General features: G+C 35.2%; 1 long non-coding RNA gene and 1 pseudogene across 1 annotated transcript; one reads left to right on the top strand and one right to left on the bottom strand.

Annotated features, from left to right (window-relative positions):
* The first annotated feature begins 1,978 nt into the window (after positions 1–1,978).
* Positions 1,979–20,763, top strand: LOC137490199 (beta-1,3-galactosyltransferase 9-like; annotated as a pseudogene).
* On the bottom strand, positions 4,602–7,725 carry LOC137490607 (uncharacterized). Its single transcript, XR_012407921.1, has 2 exons — positions 7,594–7,725; positions 4,602–5,708 (listed from the first exon to the last, which is right to left on the bottom strand). It is a non-coding gene; the product is annotated as an uncharacterized lncRNA (long non-coding RNA).
* Positions 20,764–20,805: the final 42 nt, after the last annotated feature.

Raw genomic sequence — 20,805 nt, 5'->3', positions numbered from 1 at the left:
AAATTATCTAGAAAAATTATAGCTTAAAGGGGCTTATAATATTGTCCCTAAAATGGTGTTTAAAAAATTCGAAACTGCTTTTATTCTAGCCAAAATGAAACTAATAAGACTTTCTCCAGAAGAAAAATATTATCAGACATACTGTGAAAATTTCCTTGCTCTGTTAAACATCATTTAAAATATATATATAAAAGAAATTCGAAGGGGACTAATAATTCTGACTTTAACTGTATATCTTATTACTGATGTTATACAAACTATACAGGCAAGCCAACATGAAGTTGCAAAGCATTATATAAGGCATGTTAATTTTTTATTTATTAATTTTTTTTTTGCTGTAGAACACACATTATAAAGAAATAGTGCAAAAAGGGAGTGATATCAAAATACCAAATACAGTGTGCATTTTACGTAGAAAATTTTTCAATCTGATATCTAAGGCATATTTAAAAAGCTTTTATTTTTGTGGAAAAATCAGGAGAATTTAAGTCTAAACAAAAATGACAGAAATAATCTGAGCAACTTGTCATCTTTATTTCTGTAGAGCTTGTCACCATACAGGTTTTTTAATAAACCGTAATAAATTATACTTATGCATTAAGACAGTGATAATAAAAGGAAAAATTTACTATAACTTAATACAGTATGGGATATTTTGATATTTGATTGAATTAATTTGTAATAACTCACAATTTGTCATCTGAAACGTACAAAAAGTATACTCTAGAACAGGTGTGTCCTGAAGGGCCGGTGTCCTGCATAATTTACTTCCAACCCCAGTTAACCTTATCAAGCTCTTTCCAGGTATACTAGAAACTTCCTGGCAGGTGTGTTAAAGGACGTTGGAGCTAAACTGTGCAGGACACCGGCCCTCCATGACCGAGTTTGGACATCCCTGCTCTCCTGCTCTAGAAGAAAAATTCTGATAAAATAAAAAATAAAATAAAATGATTAATTTAGCTAGGTACAAGACTAGAATTACACTTAATGTTCAAATTGTAGAAACAGTCCCTCTAAGGAGTCAGTGTTTTTTCTATTAGTTTCCTATGTATAAGAGCTGATATCAACAGAACAGGGTCTTAACATGATTCCAGGTCTTGTAAAAAGAGTTGAGAGATCCTGCAAGTAAACATCTCAACTTCTTATGTTTTATGCAGCTAAACGTTTATGATAAAAACATGATAAAATCACTCAGTTGTTTAACAGTCACAGCACTTAGCGAGAGAGACTTTGTGGTTAAAACGAGATGCTGTGCTGTGTTCAGCTGCTGCTTGCCTGTCAATTGCAAACCTCAGACCGCTTAAACCGGAAGATGCTGACTGACTTCGAAAACAGTTTCAAACTATATCAAACTAGTTATGCTTTTGTTGGAAATATTATTCTTGCAATGTCCAAATTAGATGTAGTTTACATTGAAATGTCACAATTAAACATTCATCTCAATACTAATAATTAAAGTAAGATGTTTTTTTAATAATCTTACAAAACACAAAGAAATGAATTACCAACAAGTAAACAAATAAATAAAAGCATATAAAATAATATGAGGGTTGCAGCTGGAAGGGCATCCGCTGCGTAAAACATATACGGGAATAGTTGGCGGTTCATTCCGCTGTGGCAACCCCTAATAAATAAGGGACTAAGCTAAAAGAAAAGTTAATGAATAAATATATATATATATATATATATATATATATATATATATATATATATATATATATATATATATATATATATATATATACTGTATATATATATATATATACTGTATATATATATATATATATATATATATATATATATATATATATATATATATATATATATATATATAAATAGCTGTAATAATATTTACCTTTACCTGTTAACTTTTTACTATGTTCCGTAACAGACGTGAAGTATCAAAGTTCAAGTCACATTTCCACATGCTGACGTAAATGATTAGCATCTTTTAGACACAGTAATGTCCGAATTACCACAGCAGTGATCTACACTTGTAATGAATCGGGTGAACCATTCGTAAAAGGAGTCATTTACTTCCTTGGATGAATCAACATGTGAGTGCAACAAATTATGACAGATATAATCAAAAAATACAGAGACATTCATCAAATTATCGTCTATGTTGCATTGTTTATGTTTTAGTTTAGGACATTGTTGATGAAAATGCATTTAATACAATATATATATATATATATATATATATTTAAAGAGCTGAAGTCAGAATTATTAGCCCCCTTTTTATTTTCTTCCCCAATTTCTGTTTGATGGAAAGCAGATTTATTCTAAACATAATAGTTTTAATAACTCATCTCTAATAACTGATTTATTTTCTCTTTGTCATGATGACAGTAAATAATATTAGACTAGATATTCTTCAAGACACTTCTATACAGCTTAAACAGACATTTAAATGCTCAACTAGGGTAATTAGGGTAACTAGGCAGGTTAGGGTAATTAGGCAAGTTATAGTATAATGATGGTTTGTTCTGTAGACTATCGAAAATATATATAGCTTAAGAGGCCTAATAATTTTGTCCTTAAAATGGTGTTTAAAAAATTAAAACTGCTTTTATTCCAGCTGAAATTAAACAAATAAGACTTTCTCCAGAAGAAAAAAATGTTATCAGACATACTGTGAAAATTTCCTGAATCTGTTCAACATTATTTGGAAAATATTTGAAAAAGAAAAAAAATTAAAAGGGGGGCAAATAATTCTAATGATTGCAGCATGAGGTGTTCAATCAGGTTTAGATCAGGACTCTGGGCTGCCACTTCATTATTTGAATGTTTAGCTGCTTTATAGGTTTCAGAGAAAAAAAAAATTTATTGATGCATCTCGATTCTATCTCTTACCATTCAGAACTGACTCTCAATTGTTCAGAAGGGGTTCTGTATTTAAATTAGCTCATGTATGTATGCTGTCAAATTCACTTCATTTGGATAAAGATGGACAAACTTAAGAATTTTAAGCACTGCACTTCTCGATTTTGCTTTGAAGACATATCTTTGATAAAAGATTATAAACAAACAAACAAACAAAAGTAATACTGTCTTTTGGATTAAGAACGGATTCGTCTTTATAGCTCTTTGTAATCTGTCATTTCAAAGCTACGTTCAGAGCTTGTCGTCTTAAATATAACAGACATTGTTAATAAAATAAGGCAAGGCAAGTTTATTTATATAGCACATTTCATACACAGTGGCAATACAAAGTGCTTTACATAAACAGGAATAAAAAAAGACATGTTTAGGACATAAAATGCAGACAATAAAAATGATTAAAAACAGATAAAAACAATTTAAAATGTGTTAAAATAGGTTATAAAAGAATGAAAAAGAAAACGAAAAACATGATAGTGCAATCTGTCGGACGCAGCACAGTGCTCATACAGTAAAGGCGCAGCTAAACAGATGTGTGTTCAGTCTTGATTTGAATGTGCCTAATGTTGGAGCACATCTGATCATTTCTGGAAGCTGATTCCAGCAGCGGGGGGCGCAGTGGCTGAAGGCAGATTCACCCTGCTTTGACTGAACTCTTGGAATTTCTAGTTTATATGATCCTAAAGATCTGAGTGATCTGTTGGGTTTGTATTCAGTGAGCATATCTGTAATGTATTGAGGTCCTAGGCCATTTAGTGATTTACAGACCAGTAATAATAATTTAAAATCTATTCTGAATGTAACTGGCAGCCAGTGTAGAGACCTGAGGACAGGTGTGATGTGCTCTGATTTCCTGCTTCTGGTCAGAATCCTGGCTGCAGTATTAAATAAATAATTTTATAAATCCTATACAAATTTCAACAAAAAAAAAAAAATATATAAAAACTCCAATAAAAAGAAAACCAGCACAGAAACTCCAATAAAAAGAAAACCAGCATAGAAACTCCAATAAAAAGAAAACCAGCATAGAAACTCCAATAAAAAGAAAACCAGCACAGAAACTCCAATAAAAAGAAAAACCTGCACAGAAACTCCAATAAAAAGAAAAACCAGCACAGAAACTCCAATAAAAAGAAAACCAGCACAGAAACTCCAATAAAAAGAAAACCAGCACAGAAACTCCAATAAAAAGAAAACCAGCACAGAAACTCCAATAAAAAGAAAACCAGCATAGAAACTCCAATAAAAAGAAAACCAGCACAGAAACTCCAATAAAAAGAAAACCAGCACAGAAACTCCAATAAAAAGAAAAACCAGCACAGAAACTCCAATAAAAAGAAAAACCAGCACAGAAACTCCAATAAAAAGAAAACCAGCATAGAAACTCCAATAAAAAGAAAACCAGCACAGAAACTCCAATAAAAAGAAAACCAGCACAGAAACTCCAATAAAAAGAAAAACCAGCACAGAAACTCCAATAAAAAGAAAACCAGCATAGAAACTCCAATAAAAAGAAAACCAGCACAGAAACTCCAATAAAAAGAAAAACCAGCACAGAAACTCCAATAAAAAGAAAACCAGCACAGAAACTCCAATAAAAAGAAAACCAGCACAGAAACTCCAATAAAAAGAAAACCAGCACAGAAATGTTGTGGAAAGTTGCGCTGGATCTCGACAAACATCTTCTAAGTTTCAAAAAAGAGGCTGAGGTCTTCAAAGTTGTCAAGTTGAAGCAGTTTATTGTTACAGTAGAGTTGGTCGATCGATCTCTCTCCTACAAATGTTCCAAAACCCACAGTTTATATACACGTTTTTCCTATAGTCATCATGAAACAGTGGTGTAGCATGAGCATCACGTTATTTCCAGGCTCCAATAGGATTCTAGCCTTTATATTGATGGCTGTATGTTTTTCTGTTTTTGCACATCTTAAAGGTCATATTTCAACACTTTTTAAATGATTCTCCCTATGCATGCTATTGCCATGCAGGTTGAGCAAAGTTGTTTTTAAGTTGTTTTTGTCATGGTCAATACATCAATACATGTTGCATATGCTGTCTGAATGGTCTTACTTCACCGCTGTTTACTTCTGTGTGTTTTGCTCTGCATCACTTGAATGTATTTCTATATGTTTTAACAGTGTATTTTAATAGTGGCAGATTATACAGTGATTATATAGTGATTACATAATAAAAGTTCCTCTATAATTCTCCTAAATAAATCCCCCCTTAGGGACTTAATCAAAAAAGTCCCTTTCCTAAATCCCTCGCTGAAGTGCAACTTAAGAATCCAACACTTGCAAAGTCTTAACATACTTGTGCAACCAAAAAGTTGCCCATCTACATCCTTATCAATTGTCAGCATCCTTCCTCCGCACTTCAGAGGAGAAACAGAACCAAACATCTCCCTCTACTTTTGACTTTAGAGGGAGTAAAAGATCCCGCTCTCCCTAACTGAATACTTTCTTTGGGGGAGTTCAACACACAATAATCATTAGACAGGTTAAAAACATATGCTTGTCAGCCTTGCTCACAGTTGTGCGTATACTGCATATATACTTGATTAATCATCGTTTAATAGAAATCATATAGTTGTAGAATATTCTCGGCGCCTGTAAAAGAGCCATATCTGATGTTTTATCCCACGTCGCCAGAGGTACTTCTGAGTACTGTCTGGTGTTGGAGCAGACAGTGGGTTTTTAAACCGCCAGTAGAGTCTGCTCTTCTGCATCTCCTGCCATTGGATACCAAGGTGTCCCTTGACCGTAATCATCTTCCCTTTTTCCCCGTGTACATCTGATATGAGCTCCGGCAGCTTCGATGAACTCCTAAATACATACAGAAATGTATACTAGTAAATAGGGCTTAAATAATCACACAATTTTTAGTTTTTAGTCCACTCTGTTAGTTTTTTTTTTTTTTTTTTTACTTGTATTATGGATGGTGCCTTGCTTAAAACTCTCATCCATTAAAAATTAGTAAAATGTTAGAAGTCCCAAAAAAATTAAAAGACAAAAAAGAAATTTTAAGTAGAAATTGTTTTTTTTTTTTTTTTTTTTTTAAACTCATCCAACTGATCCAAATCTGGCCCAAAGACTTCATAGACATGGTCTCTGCAGTCATGCACAATTCTATTAACTTGCACATTGGCCATCTGCTTGACAGCAGCTTTACTCAGCATCAATCTGAGAAAAGGCACAACACAACAAAAGAGAAGGACAAAAACAAGTAGAGCAATTCCTCATATTTCAATCTTGAGCAATTATTGTCTCCAGGATCCAAATACAGAAGCAAACCAATCACTTAAGTTCTTATCCGCTCCAGCATTTTCTTTTACTTCTTTTCTCAGGTTTTCCAATTTCCGCATAGCTTCCATGAAAGATCCACTTGGGGCATTATTATTTGGATATAGGTGCAGCAAATGGTGCACTGTTTTGACAAGCAATTTTACTTGTCAGAGCCAATTGTTCTCCTAATGCTGTAAGGGCATCATTTGTGTAATTTATAAATCTTTGTTGGTTGTAATAAATGTAGTTAGCCCATACTTAAATTTTTCCCATTGCAATTATACACACTACTATAACCTCGAGTCCTGCTTTTACTATATTTCTAACTTTAAACGTATTTGGTATTCCACTAGGCTGGCCAATTGTATCTATGTAAACTTCTGAGTCATGTGTATATTGTCTCTTAACTTGATGCTTATAATTCTGCTGCTTTCAATTCTTAGGTCTTTGTATGTCATCTTACTCTTTAACCCAATCATTTTATCACTTTCTCTATTAGTTTAACTCTAGTGCAAATCCCTTTCCAATTCAATGGAATATTGGGGCATAATACTCCTGATCCACAGATCCAGTAATAGTGTACTATTTGTATATATTCTTGTATTAAGGGAAATTATCTTGCGAATTGTACATTGTCCAGTACAAATACCAAGTGTGCGGTTAACTGCCTTATCGCTTTTTTTTCATAATTGCAGCTTCAGAAACTGGCAACATTATACTCTTTATTGTAGCTGTAGCCATTTGGAAGGTTTGCATATAAGCATTTTCTTTTTTCCTACATTTCCTTATTCAAATGCCAAATTATTGCACAATTTCCTTTAAATTTTTCTAAATTTTCTGATCCTCTCGTTTGATTATAACATTCATATTCTAATTTCTTATTTATTACATATTTTATTGGGATCACTCTTACTGCTGGTTGAACTCTGATGTTCATTTCTTTACAGTCTTTTTTCAACCTATTATTGTTTTCTAATGTAAATTTGAAGTTTCCTATTATATCAAGACATTCAGCAGGGCAAAACAGTGAGTCACTGTTTGGTATATTGCAGTTATTTTCCTGAATTTTGCACAATGTCTATAATCATAAAGATTTACAACCACTATAAGCTTTTTAAAGGGTATTAGAAAACATATTGGGCAATTAGACATTTGTAATTTTCCAACTGTGTATTTGTCCAACGATACCAATCACTGTTATTAGTTTCTTCTAAGAGTTCATAATCTGAGATCTGGTCAGTCAATTTCCACATAAATCACATATGTATCAGTTTGATTAAAGCATATCCTCTGGGTCGGCATTTGTCTTTAGATGATTGTTCTTTACATTCATTTTGCTGTGGGATCTTTGCCTCTTTCCAAAAAATTAAGAAGACAATTGTTTGATACTCTTGTCCAACTCTGTCAGATTGAGATAATCCTTTACCTTTGGAGAAGTTACCTCTAGGCTTTCACTCATCTTTATTTGCATCATCAGCAGCAGCAACAGCAGGAACATCTTCCAAAACAGTTTCCTTCTGTCAGTCCCTGTTCTGTTCCTGTAAATAAATAACTTCATACATGGCAGTTAGTTTTTCTTATTCGACAAAAATACTTATGTGCAATTAGTGTTCCATGCAGTGTTCCTGTTTCTGTTAGTTTACATAAAAACTCATTAAAGCATCAGTTTACACTTTAGTCCAGTTTACCAATCCAAACTCAATCAGGTTTACTATTTTTACGTTTTTCAAAAAAGTTATGGCCTTAATAAATCTTCTTGGTGCCTTTGACCAGTTGTTGTGATTGTTCTTGATAAACTTCACTCTAGCCTTTGATTCATTCTTAATTAACAGTACTTCTTTAACTGTTTTATTTATTTATTTGATTATTTATTTAATCACTTATTTACTTATTTAGCTATTTTTAATTTACTTAATTTACTCTAAATTTATTAATGCACAATCATTATTTGAAATTATTTCTGATGATAGTCCAAATCTAAGAATGGATGTTTTTATTCATGAGAAATATAGTTAATCATCACAACCAGATTTTAATCCCAACCTGTTAAGTAGTACAAACATGTATTTCTTGCCTTGTACTCGTTTTAATATAACCTCAAACCCTCATTACTAAATGCTTAAAAGTCACTTCAGGTACTGCTCGCTGTTCCTTTCCTCACATTATATTTACCATAGATGTCACATGGACAAAACTCACTAAGTACTGCATTCGAATAAGGATACCAATCTCCTTGCTGTTTAAGTTTTCCTAATACTTCACCCTTGATCAAATTTATGTGCATCGGCAATAAGTATACTTGGAGATGCTGTTGGCACAACAATTAGTCTTTTATGTATATAGGCTATTTCCCCCCTTTCATGCTAGATTGTTCACAGAGACTTTTTTGTTGTTTAATTTTCACAATTTTCTTCAATTGAGATTGTTGCTCTATAAGCACTATAGATGACTTGCTACCTCATATTCTGTCACTTGTTTAACTTTCAAATCTGTATTGTTTCCTTTAATGATAAACTAATTTTTCTTTCATCATCTCAAATGCCTTTATTAAATCTGTGTTTCCTGTTCATTTAGGGCCTTATTTTTGCAGTCTTTCCTGTTTCATAAATTTTCTTTAGTGCAGTTTGTTGTTAAATTCTCTGTTCCATCAATGCTAAATTTCAGTCATCCCTAAAAGTCATCATGGGTTTTCTGTCTTTTAATTGAGCTAGAGCTATATGGAGCTGCTGATATTTAAATCAACTATATAGTGTAACTATAGTGTAATAGTGTAAAGATAGTGTAACACACTACTGTTCATCATAAGATCTTCAGACTTTGTGTATGTATAATTTTCAGCAGCAAATGAAAATACTAATTGGTACCTATCCTCTTTTGCTAATTACCTAAACTTGGCTAAAAAGAAACTAGTTATCAACAATATTTGACATCAGGAGGAACATTTGTTCATAAAATGTAGGAACTTCAGTTGACAAATTTTCTCTCATTGATTTTTCTTATATCTTCTGCTTTTTACCTGCTTTGATGCAGCATAATTAAAGTATTTATTCAATTTAAATTCAAATCTTAATAATTACATACACTGTCATACCTGAATTGAAATATAATCTAAATAGAAATATCCAACGACCTATGTATTGCATATTATAATCACTAGGTGTTAATACTCCCACTCTTAATAAAACTTCAATTTTGTTTTTTATACCTATTTCCGCTTTTTTTCTTCTTTTCTCTGCAGATGTGCATTTAGTTTAATTTTAAACCTCACTGTACTGGTTAATTTTCTAATTCTAAATCCAAGTCCTGCAATGATAATATTTCTTTTAGTATTAACTGTACTTCTTTAAATCATTTTGAACTATTAGTTCATTTGAATGTTGCATTTATTTATTTTTTCTCTAAACTTCTCTCTATTAATATTTACTTTCTAAGGCAACCCATCGACTTGATTGTATACACATCTTTCATGTAATTTTAGTTAACTGAAAAATCATTTAATGTTTTTGTTCTGTTTTGCTTTACTCTTTAGTCCTCAAATTTAGTTTCCATTTTTTACTTGTATGGATATATTAAACAAAATCTATTACATTAAACCCCTTTTTTTCCCCAAATCATCTCTTACTACACTTAGAGCTTTTCACTGTTGACCTTTTTTCTTGTGCTGTTCTTTTTCCTTCAATTTCTTTCTGATAATAATTTTCTAAGTCTAAATCTCTTTTAAAATTATAAATTTGCATAGACAAATTCTTCTTTTTACTAGCCCTGCTTCAGAAATGCTTTAACTCAATCTATTTTCCCATTATCAATTGTCTTAATTACATCTTCTATCCGTTTTAATTAATAGATATTATCTTTTTATTTCATAATCCTTATTTAATTCAAATTTCTTTTACTAAATGTAAAGTCCTATTTTATAAAATTACTTTCTAACTAATCAATTGACAGGAGTCTGATTTGATACAAGAAAGGCTACACTTTTGTTTTAATTTGCAACATACTTGATTTGGATCATAGTTCTACTGGGCTTTTGAGATTGAGTTTGCTAGGCCATAGCCAATCTCTCTCCCTCGCACCCCAAGGCAACTGTTCCACAGATGGTGCAGTCTTTGCATTGTTGTATTCAGGAATCCCCACATTTCCTGCTTATTTAAGGAGTTAAAGTGTTGAGCATTTCTCCTCCCTCTTGGTGCTGGCTTCACTTTCACCCAGCTGATGTTGCTGGAAAGTTTAGCTTTTTGATCAGTTCATCAGTCTTTTGTTTCTCCTTCTTTAAGTGTCTTTTGAACATATGTCGATGGGTCAAGTCTCAGTAGCTCTCTGTATGCAGTGCCTGGCTCACTGCTTTAGTTCATGTGATAAGAGTCCACAGTCAACAAGTTGCTCCTTGTGTTTCTCAAAACACCTTAATCTATTTCCCAATGCCTTCAGGGATGTCAGGCAGGCGAAAAGGCTAGGACCCTTCAAAGTCCATCTCCTTGCCCCTTAATTTAATATAACAATTTGCTTAGTTAATAATCTAAGCATTTTTCCACTTTCCCATTTTTCCTTCATCAAATAAAGACTCCTCTCATCTATGTTCTTCTATTTGCTGTCCAATAGTAAATTCTTCTTAATATTTATTACTAAGTCTACTGTATCTTTTGCTAATTTTCCGTTTCTTTTATTTTCTTCTAATTCCTTTCTTTCGCTTCAGCTTGTTTTTTTTCCCTAATCTATTCTAGTGTTTTCCCACTAGTTGGCCTTTCTTTACATTGTTTGAATTTCTCTAACATTTTCTAAATCTGTTTCAATTCTATAGTACATTTTCTCACTCTTTTTTTACACACTCATCTCTTTAGTTTTAACCTTTCCCTACTTGCTTTTAATCCATTTTAAGTTCTTTTGCTACTTCCATAATTTCCCTCTGTATTGGTCATTGACCCATTGTCCTCTCTCTCTCTCTCTCTCTCTCTCTCTCTCTCTCTCACACACTGCTTACATCAAATGTTCCTTCCTTTTGCCATTATTTTCTGTTCTGTTCTCTCTTAGTTGAGTATTTAAATATAAATTATTCATATCTTATATATATATATTTTTAATCCTAATTCTAATATTTTCTATGATGTGTTATTCCCCTCTGTTCATAAATGTTTACTTTTTTAATTATTACTTTATACTTTTATATAACACATAATCTTTTTCCAAATTGTATTTACTTTATCCTATTTATCTTATACTATTTTGTAATATACACTTTTACACCTCACTAATATTAAATCAGATGCTATTATTCCCTAAATTAAATTATATTCTAAGAACTTAAATTATGATCTCTTTGTATGCACATGTCAACTTATGTTATATACTTCTCTTTAGTTTAATATATTTCTTTATATCTTTCTATTTGAACAAAATTTATTTATTTCCTAAATATTATAATCTCTTCCTTAAACTGTATCAGTCTATTCTATATTTTTCCAATATATATCATATACCTCTTCTATATCACACAATATTTGCAGTCCATCTTTATACTATATTCTACAATGATGATTATTTTATTTCACTATTTATCACAAACAAACTACTAAACACAAACAGTTAAACACACTCTCACATTCTAGTCCTTCACATTTAGAGGACTCATTCACTCAACATTTGTCCCTTTATATCTACAGGGCTCATTCAGTCATTCATTCCTCTCAGTGTAACACAGAGAGCGTCCAACTCTGCCATGCTCTATTTAAGGGATGGTGCAGGAGGGCGGCTCTGCTTGTCCACTAATATGGAATTTTACACAACCATTCACACAAACACAGACACACACAATACTAAAGCGATAACTATAGGAATTTCCTTGTGCACATCTCTATAATCCAATCTGCTTTTAATCTCTTAACTGTCACCACACATTCAGAACTCACTCTTGAAATATATCTGTTCTATGTATATCATCATTAAATAACTTCCCAAATCTGAGTAACAGTTACTAGTTAACGTCTGTCGCTATCAAGGCCTCTTAACAAACAGACACAGATCATTTGCATGCAAACTATTCTTTTTTATCTAGAATTCAAACCTCCCTTCATTACTTTTATTTATTTTAATTTGGGGGAACAGTTAAAGTGTCTTTACCATCACAAGCAGGTCCTGGGAGACAAACCAAACTTTTTTTTTACATGCAAAACTGCTTTTCTTAATTGTTGTGGCCACTTTGTTTGCTTTGTCCCTCCAGCACAGCATGTGCAATTTTTATTCATTCTCTAATCAATTCATATTTTTATCTATATTTTATTCTCTTAATAATAATACTAACTTTCTCTCACACTACACCTTTAGAAATTTCTCTCTAACACTCAACATCCTTAAGCACACACCCTACTCATGCTTTAAATTCAATTCTCTCATCACATGCATCCTCATTCACAGATTTCGCATTATATGCTTTCTTATTTAATCCTCTTTTCTAGGAATTGTAAGAAAAAATTTCCCCATTCACTTTGGTCCAGACCCACATAAAACACAACATATAGACTAACAAGACTTACACAGGTCAGTTCACTGAGATCCAGCCCTCCCTATAGGTGCTTTTGGAATCAGATTAAAGGCCTCCTCCCAATTTCCCTGCCCCTATCGGGAGAGTCTTACTCAATCCACAGGCGGGTACAGAGACGCGGAGCGCTCCTTTTCTCTGATTACATCTATAAAGAGCGACCCCTAGCGCTGCCTCCGCGCGTTCCGCTCACGCCTCTCGCGTAGCAATTCATGCATGTACCTCTCTTTCATACGCATATATTTACAGCCATTTGTTAGTATATAATACAAAGCTATTAGTTAGTGCATAATTTACAGCCATTTGTTAGTACAATCACATACCTTGACAACCTGAAAGACCTCTTTTTCTTATAAATAGTTCACTTCACTATACTTTTATTACTTTATCATTTACTTTATCGTTCTTTTAATAAATGTAGCCAATTCAAAGGTTCTTTTTAATGGTGAGGTATTTTTTATTGTCAAGTTCAGGCGTCTGGTCCACCCCACAGTACACTCATCAGAGAACCAAAATAAAGCAAAAATTTGCTCACCTTTTTTAATCTGTGCGCTTTTTGGTCTCTGCGTGAGTGTCTGCCAAGGATCGGCCCTATTGACACCTTCTTTCGACCACCCTCAATCCAGCCCCACGTTGGGCGCCAAATTATGTTGTGGAAAGTTGCGCTGGATCTCGACAAACATCTTCTAAGTTTCAAAAAAGAGGCTGAGGTCTTCAAAGTTGTCAAGTTGAAGCAGTTTATTGTTACAGTAGAGTTGGTCGATCGATCTCTCTCCTACAAATGTTCCAAAACCCACAGTTTATATACACGTTTTTCCTATAGTCATCATGAAACAGTGGTGTAGCATGAGCATCACGTTATTTCCAGGCTCCAATAGGATTCTAGCCTTTATATTGATGGCTGTATGTTTTTCTGTTTTTGCACATCTTAAAGGTCATATTTCAACACTTTTTAAATGATTCTCCCTATGCATGCTATTGCCATGCAGGTTGAGCAAAGTTGTTTTTAAGTTGTTTTTGTCATGGTCAATACATCAATACGTGTTGCATATGCTGTCTGAATGGTCTTACTTCACCGCTGTTTACTTCTGTGTGTTTTGCTCTGCATCACTTGAATGTATTTCTATATGTTTTAACAGTGTATTTTAATAGTGGCAGATTATACAGTGATTATATAGTGATTACATAATAAAAGTTCCTCTATAATTCTCCTAAAGAAACTCCAATAAAAAGAAAAACCAGCACAGAAACTCCAATAAAAAGAAAAACCAGCATAGAAACTCCAATAAAAAGAAAAACCAGCATAGAAACTCCAATAAAAAGAAAAACCAGCATAGAAACTCCAATAAAAAGAAAACCAGCATAGAAACTCCAATAAAAAAAATGAGCATAGAAACTCTAATAAATCTGTATTTGCACAGCAGAATAAATATGGAAATAAATGTCTCTATAAACCCACTACAATATATTGACAATAACATATTTATTATTAACCACTCTCTTGTTTTACTCTTGCAGTTGGTGCATCCTGAACTGGACATCTTGCGTTGGAGATTTTATCCTTTCACTGGATCTAATTTAACACATTCGGCTACATCCACACCCCAAACAATGGTAAAAATGGTGGGGTATAGTGTCAGGATATGCAAAGCTCACTTCGGGAAGCGAGGAGGCCATTTGGGGATCATCCATTACCTCCTCATTATAGTCTTCTGTGGCTCCCTGCTTGCTTTCCTCTTCGTTGACGTCATTGAATTATGGGTGACTGCGCTGGGGATGAGCCGATTGGAAAGTCCTCAAGGGGTGGTTCTTCCACACAGTGTTCCTCCAACCCGATCTGAGGAGTTCTTGCTGATGCCTAGCATCCACGTGTGCGAACGTGCCAAACCCTACCTCATCACTTTAGTAGCAACTGCACCTCCTAATAGAAAGGCTCGCCAGGCAATCCGGGACACTTGGGGTGGGGAAGTGCACGTCAGAGGTCACCGGGTCATGACCCTCTTCGTTGTAGGTCAACCAACAGACCCGGTTATTGGAAAAGAACTAATCGAAGAGTCTTTAAAAGAGACAAGAGCGAACTTCTTGAGCTTTATTTAGGTCGTGTTCATATGCAGGTCGCACCCGATCGCAATCCTGCCAGCAGACACTTCATGTCGGAGACTGCATACGCTGGGATGGTCCTCCCGGATTACTGCAGTGGGACGGCGTATGTGCTTTCTCACTCAGCTTTGCTAAAGCTGTCCCTAGCTGCGGTTGCCATAAATCTACCCAAACCTTTGCCCCCGGAGGATGTGTTTGTAGGGATTTGTGCTCACACCGCAGGAATCAATCCAACCCATTCTCCATTCTTCTCTGGAGGACCGGCCGTACCGTACAGCCGCTGCTGCTACCAGACGATGGTGTCCGTCCATCATACCACACCAGCTAATATGTTAAACTACTGGACGGACATGCACTCCTCCGGCCCGTGCTCATGGTTGGGTGTGCGGACGTCTTTAGGTGTCTGTAAAGTAAGAGCACTTCTTGGGACACTCTTGAGGAGGGATTAAGTGAGCCTAAAGTAAAGTGGAAGAAAAGCACACACACACAAAGAATATCCGCTTGCTAAGTCGTGACGTTTGAAATACTGTGTCCAGGTCCAACCTGCTAAAATATTCGTTTATGTCCCCTATTTTAGTCATATAACACATTAAAGTGAATTTTACAGCAATATTTTAACTATGTTCAAAAAATATAGGGGGGAGCGACACGGTGGCTCATCGATTAGTTAGCACTGGGGCCAAAGAAAGTCGCTGGTTCGAGCCCGGGCTGGGTCAGTTGGCGTTGGATGCAGGGTTGTTGCGATAACATTTCAAGAGTTCACACTTAGATATTCTTTGACAAATGTTAGCAGGTTTGGCATGCTGTCCCGGGAGAGAACCCTGAGCTTGGAGATAGCTGAGCCCAGGGCTCCGTCAGGGGAGTACGAGATCAGGCGGTTCTTGAGAGCTCCCCTGTGGTAAAGGGGTGAATGGGGGGTTTCTTCGGAAAACGAAGATGAGGGAGTAGATCTAGCTAGGCTAGTTATAGTGAGTTAGGATTAATCTGATTTGCTAACTTATGAATGTAGATGGGTGACCAGCTGCAGTCAATCATATCACATGCTGCTTTCGAAATTAGTTTGTAAATTTTCTCTAATTTACATTACGATACTATACCAGCTGAAGTATCGTGATACCAAGTAGCATTGCGATACTCAAATCTATGAAATAAAGTTGAATATTCAGAAATACTATATTTTATATGTTATAATAGGCCTAGTTGAAGTTCATTTGGAATTCCCTTATTACTGAAAAAAGTGTTTGCACGTCACTTCACCTAAACTATTTTGTAGATAACTGACCAACAAAAAATACATTAAAATAAAGGTACAAATTACACCAAACGAAATTCGTTCTAAAAATCGTATTTTTCCAACAAAATTAGGCTATATGGCTAATTTTTTAAATGTTTTCTTCTTGCTATTTTGTTTTTTTATCTATATTTTGTCTTATCATGTATTCAAAATTTCACTTTGAGAGTCGTTCTTTTTAAGAGATTGTCGCGGTTGTTGTAGCTACTAAATCATATTAACAGGAACAGAGATGAACCGATGTACGTTCGAACTGAAACATCAGAAAACTTGCAATAGGCTACCTTAAAAGGCGTGAATTCTACACAGTTTTGCGACCTTAAAGTGCTCCACAGACTATTAAAATAAAATGATTTATTGTTGCACAAACGTGTGAACGTTTTAGTCACTTTTTCCACATGCAACATTGTGATTTGTAGATAGATCGCTAATGACAATACTACCGTTTACAAACTACAGCAGCAATGCGAGTATTTTGGAGCCATAGTATCTCAATGCTACCATAGTATCGGTAAACGGTGCAAGCCAATTTGCATGTTCTCCCCGTGTTGTCGTGGGTTTCCTCCAGGTGCTCCGGTTTCCCCCACAGTCCAAACACATGCGCTATAGGGGAACTGATCAACTAAATTTGCCATAGTGTATGAGTGTGTATGGGTGTTTCCCAGTACTGGGAAGGACATCCACCGCTTAATACAAATGCTGGATAAGTTGGCGGTTTATTCCGCTGTGGTGACCCCTGATGATTAAAGGGCCATGAAACCCCCTCGTTTCAGCAGGGTGTTTTCACACCTCTACTTTGGAAAAAGTCAAAAAGGTGGGCGTGTCCAGCTCTGTTTAGGGGGGAGTGTCGGAGGAAGAAAATATGCTTGGTGTGGGAGTGTCTATTTGGGCGCGCTGAATTTCAGAGTCAAAACACACAACCACAGCGGACAATGTGACTGTGTTTACATGGACATCTGTAGTCGAATTATTTGCCAGATTATTAAATGGGGGACTTTAACTGCAGTTTGGCTCTTTCATTCAGGGAATTCATTCATGTCCCTCCTGACAAACGTGATATTTGATTCAAGGAACTGCTCTAAGCGTGTATTTTTCATGCAATGTTTGTTACCGCACAGCGAATGAGAGAAAAAAAACTCTGCATTTCCTGGAAACTTAGATGCACACGGCAGGTAGTGTCAGAAAGCCGCGTGTGTTATTCCGGTCACAAAATCCAACACAAGGTTATAGTTTGGTTGTAACTGTTAGTGCTAACTTGTTTACACTCGTTGCAATAGTTTGTTTGATACGAATAAAATACGAACTGAATAAACAAAGAGCACTGGTCGCTCACTTACCAAATCTGTAGAGACAGGACAATCACCAGCAACTAGAGCCACGTCTTTATTAAGAGGAGACTAAAGCGAATCTGGATCTCAGAGTTTGCAGATGAGAACAGCTCTCAGGTAAATAATAATCCTCCTTGGACACGCAAGTTATTGTTGTCGCGTGTCATGTTGCGTACACTGTTAATCCACACGTGAGTCTGAGCTCTCACAGAGAGAAAATGAAAACTAAACTTAACTGCAGCAAACTATAAAAAGCAACACTTCACGCTTGTTTTGCCAACACAACGTGGCGTCTCTGCCGTCTACACTCTGACAGTAATGAATATTAATGAAGTTGCACAATAGAGCGCGCTGATTGGTTTGAACCAAGCCTTACTCATGCATTAATGCAGCACACTGTAAGACGTAATAAGACACACTCTGGCACAGACGTCCAGTCTGCACGCTGGAATACACGCTATTATGTCATGACCGTGACGCAGCTTCAAAAAATCGTTTCAAACCGGAAGTACGAATTTGCTTGAAATAACGCAAAAACAACCAATTTACACTTTTTAGTGAAATATAGGTGTCCTAATAGTGTTTTTACCAGTGTGGGACACATATACCACTGTCAACAGCTTAACACATGTGTTTTGGTGTTTCGTGACCCTTTAAGCTACCAAGCCAAAGCAAAATTAATGAATGAATAAAAAAATTAATCACTTTCTGGCCATCTAATATTAGGCATGTATATATATAAATATTTAGCGATCGTGATTTTCGAAGTATTACATCGATATGTAAACGTTTATTATTACCATTTGTTGAGCCTCCGCATACAATTTGATAGAGCTCTTGGATCCAGAAGCTGCTTTGCGTGACGGTTTCTTTGGTTTCGAACATACTATGCACTACTATGTTGGATGTAAGGATTAATTGATGAGCCATTGAGTTGTAGTATTTGTTAACTCGCTTTCTCTCCCTTTGACTTGGTCTTCGCTACTAAAGGGATGGTTCAACATGAAAATTCTGTGTTTTACTCACTCTCCAAACCTGGCACCTGTGACTTAGTATTTGTTTTTTATACTATTTCGTTCCCAGTGCTGGATTGCGGCTGGAAGGGCTGTGTAAAACAAATGCTAAATAAGTTGGCGGTTCATTCCGCTGTGGAAAAACCTGATAAATAAAGGGACTAGGCCAAAGGAAAATGAATGAATGAATAAAAAATTGATCACTTTCTGGCTATCTGATATTAGGCATGGATATATACACCGATTGTGATTTTCGAAAGTATTAAATCGCTTTGTAAACGTTTATTATTACCCTTTGTTGAGCCTCCACATACAATTTGATATAGCGATTGGACCTGGTATTTGCATGACGTCACTCGTAACAAGCGGTTTCTTTGGTTTCGACATACTATGCACTACAATGTTGTATGTAAGGATTAACTGAGCCATTGAATCCTAATATTCGCTATATTTCTCTCCATTTGACTTGGTCAGTGTTACTAAATGGATGGTTCAACCAAAAGTGAAAATTCTGTCATTTACTCACTTTTTTATCTTGGTGCAAACCTGTATGAGTTTCTTCCTCCTGTTGAACACTAAAGAAGATGTTTTGAAGAAAGCTGAAAACCGTTGACTAAGGCGTAATCCCAATTCTATTGTTGTACCCCTTCCCCTTGGCCCTTTAAACAGAGTGTGAAGGGCTTTAAAATTTACCCCTAAGAATTGGAACAGCACTACAGCACCTGCACACGTCATCATGTGTCATCGCCATCTCTTATGAAATCAGACGATTGCATTTGCTGTAGTTATTCTAGTTGTGTTATTTCTTGGTGTTTATCTTCAGGAAATCACTGAAGGCCACAATATCATAACCATACAATGTGGCAATAAGCTCGTAACTGTACTGTGCATTTACACCGTGGCCGTATTCATCTATGTAAACACATGAAAACAACATTAACGTTATAGCAGACACTGTAAACAGCTCATTCCCAACCACTGGACTTTTCTGACAGAGTGTCATCTAGTGTCAGATGTAAAAGTATACTGTGGGACGACTATACAGGAGTTATTAGGGATTATAAATAGCGAAATTTAGCGGGGTTTTTTGATGATATATTTTTTTAAAGCATGATGGTAAAACACAAACATGGTTATTAATGTATTAAAACATGTGTTTGTTTGTTATTGAAATTCGTAATATTGACAAAAATACTAATTTGTGCATCTCCTGACTTCCGTGTGCAGTAGCTGGTGTATTCTGGGAAATTTTCTTACCCCTTGGTTTCGAGTGTGGCCCTGAAAAATCTGTTTCAAGGGCTATCTAGCCCTTCCCCTTAGCCCTACGCCTTCAAGCTAAAGATAATTGGGTAAGAGGAACGACTAAGGGGTAGAATTGGGCTTGGACCTTAGTATTTGTTTTTCCTACTCTGGAAGTCAGTGGTTACATGCTTTCAGCTTTCTTCAAACTATCTTCTTTTGTAAGTAAATCGAGAGCACATTCCCATTTTTTGGGTGAACTATCCCTTTTAAATGTAGACTTTGTATTATTTTTCTTATAATGCAATGGAGTGGTCTTCCTCTGCTATCCACAGCTGCTAAATTCACTGTTTCGACTTTATTTGTCAGGTTTTTGTCCTCAAACTGCTCCTGCGTGTAGGTTTAGTAAGCCTTCAGTTGTGTTTTGATCTGCATTTCTCACTGTGAAATAACTCGAATCATTCAGCGTAGTGATACAGAGCTGTAATGCACTCAAAACCTGCTGGAACTATTTATCTGACCTGCACACCTTAGAATGCTCACCGGCCAATCAAAATCAAGCAGAATAAGTAAGGAGTAATCAATGGATTGGCTCTTTTTATGTCATTAAGTATGTTTAAAATGCACAACAAGCCATAACAACTGCTTATTCTATGGTCCAAGTTAAAATAATATAGACCTCCTTTCACATTTCTAGGTTTCTCAGCAGCGGTTGTCAATAGAAAGCATTTCAGTTTGCGCACATAAAAAAGAAAACCTCAACATTAAAAATCATGTGAGACTGAAAACTGCAGAATATTTATATATTTCTATAGTCAAATGCACTGACCTGCTCATACACTACATTAGAAATACCTCTTTCGAAGCAAATATGTAGCTCTAAAGCTGTATAAATGTACAAATGTTAGTTTATCAAACACTCAGTTATTTAAGAGAACTGTTGAAATGCGTCATTATCCTCTTTGTGAAATGGTCTGTTGTTTGTTGGTGTATTATTTGTCAGAATGGCTAAAAATGAGTTGTTTTTGTCAGTTTCTACATGGTAGATCTGGCCATCTTTGAATCCATCAGTGTGTGATAAAGAAATATGTAATAGCTCATAGTAATGTGTGATAGCTGCATCCAGACTGCTGCT

Source organism: Danio rerio, chromosome 6 (genome assembly GCF_049306965.1).
Source record: "Danio rerio strain Tuebingen ecotype United States chromosome 6, GRCz12tu, whole genome shotgun sequence".
NCBI classification, from domain to species: domain Eukaryota; kingdom Metazoa; phylum Chordata; class Actinopteri; order Cypriniformes; family Danionidae; genus Danio; species Danio rerio.
This window is presented reverse-complemented; position numbering and strand designations above follow the sequence as displayed.